The 1,962-nt window shown below is 40.7% G+C and overlaps 1 pseudogene; it reads left to right on the forward strand.

Moving 5' to 3' along the window:
* On the forward strand, window positions 1-1,124 carry LOC126954323 (histone-lysine N-methyltransferase SETMAR-like; annotated as a pseudogene).
* Window positions 1,125-1,962: the final 838 nt, after the last annotated feature.

The following is a 1,962-nucleotide window of genomic DNA, read 5'->3' on the forward strand; positions in this document are numbered from 1 at the left end:
ATGGAAGTAATGTTAGACAAAAAGCAAATTCAAGTGATATTCTTATTCGAGTTCAACATAGGTTGTAAAGCAGTGGAGACAACTCGCAACATCAACAGCATATTTGGCCCAGGAACTGCTAATGAACATACAGTGCAGTGGCGGTTCAAGAAGTTTTACAAAGGAGACGAGAACCCTGAAAGTGAGAAGCATAGTGGCTGGCCATCAGAAGTTGACAACAACCAATTAAGAGAAATCATTTAAGCTCATCCTCTTACACTTACACTTACACAGGAAGTTGCCAAAGGTCTCAACGTTGACCTTTCTATGGTCATTCGGCATTTGAAGCTAACTGGAAAGGTGAAAAGGTGCGATAAGTGGGTGCCTCATGAGCTGAGCAAAATTAAAAATAATCATCATTTTGAAGGGATGTCTTCTCTTACTCTACACAATGACAAACCATTTCTCAATCAGATTGTGATATGCAACAAAAAGTGGATTTTATATGACAACCAGCAATGACCAGCTCAGTGGTTGGACTGAGAAGAAGGTCCAAACCACTCCCCAAAGACAAAATTGCACCAAAAAAAAAAAAAAAAAAAAAAAAAAAAGGCCATGGTCACTGTTTTGTGGTCTGCTGCTGGACTGATCCACTACAGCTTTCTAAATACTGGAGAAACCATTATATCTGAGAAGTATGCTCAGCAAATCAGTGAGATGCACCCAAAGCTGCAATGCCTGTAGCCAGCATTGGTCAATGGAAAGGGCCCAATTCTTCTCGACAACACACAGTTACATATCACACAACCAACACATCAAAATCTGAACGAATTTGGCTACGAAGTTTTGCCTCATCCACCATATTCACCTGACCTCTCGCCAACCAACTAGCACTTCTTCAAGCATCTTGACAACTTTTTGTGGGCAAAATACTTCCACAACCAGCAGGATGCAGAAAATGAGTTCATCAAATCCTGAATCATGGATTTTTACACTACAGGAATAAACAAACTTATTTCTCATTAGAAAAATGTGTTGATTGTGATGGTTCCTATTTTGATTAATAAACGTATGTTTGAGCCTAGTTATAATGACTTAAAATTCACATCCAAAACCGCAATTACTTTTGTACCAACCTGATATTTTATACATATATATATATATATACACACACACACACACACACATATATAAAGGGATCTGGGAGTCTCAGTGGTGTGGGGACAGGTTCTCCTTCCCAAGGGACCTGTCTTTAGAACACTCATGTTGCCTGCTCCTCCATGCTGTAGGTTTACCAGGTATGGCTTTACCCCATAGGGAAGCTGGCTCTAAAATCTACAATTCTGGGTTGGTAAATTTAATCTAAGGGGGAAATATTAGAAACACTGATTATTGGCACAGACCAGGTAAACTTCTCTCCAATTTAGCTTCATCAGTCACAAAGCAGATGGATTGTCCTTCACTTCTCTGACTTCAGTGCCTATTTTTTGCTGGTTCAGAAGTTGGAGAGGAAGATACAGGTTTTATCTATTTCTCCTCATTAATCCATTGACCAGGACATTTTAAGAAATATAGAAATATTTGGAGACCATAGCAATATGCTGGGAGGTTGAACTTTCAGGTGAGACCAAGATAGACTGTTTTGGTGCTTTAATGGCAGTGAGTCTTTGATGTCTTTGAGCTTTCTTGCTCATAGCCACTTCCTTGTGACTAGCACACGCAAGAGGCTGATCCATAATGGGACCGCCTGAGGAAGGGAGCCTCAGCATCCTCCCCCACTAGCAATTTGGGTAGGCAGCCAGACAGGCATTCCATTACGTAGAAAGCCTTATTTGGCTGTGCTGGTGCCTCATCGCCTTCCAATCCTCCACACACACACTTCTTGCATCTTTTTCTGTACCTTGGCCAAAACAAATTTATTCCTGTCTTAGGATCTTTGCACTTGCTGTTCCCTTTACCTGAATTGTGTCCCTGGAGATATTT

This window comes from Macaca thibetana, chromosome 5 (assembly GCF_024542745.1).
Source record: "Macaca thibetana thibetana isolate TM-01 chromosome 5, ASM2454274v1, whole genome shotgun sequence".
Taxonomy (NCBI): Eukaryota; Metazoa; Chordata; class Mammalia; order Primates; family Cercopithecidae; genus Macaca; species Macaca thibetana.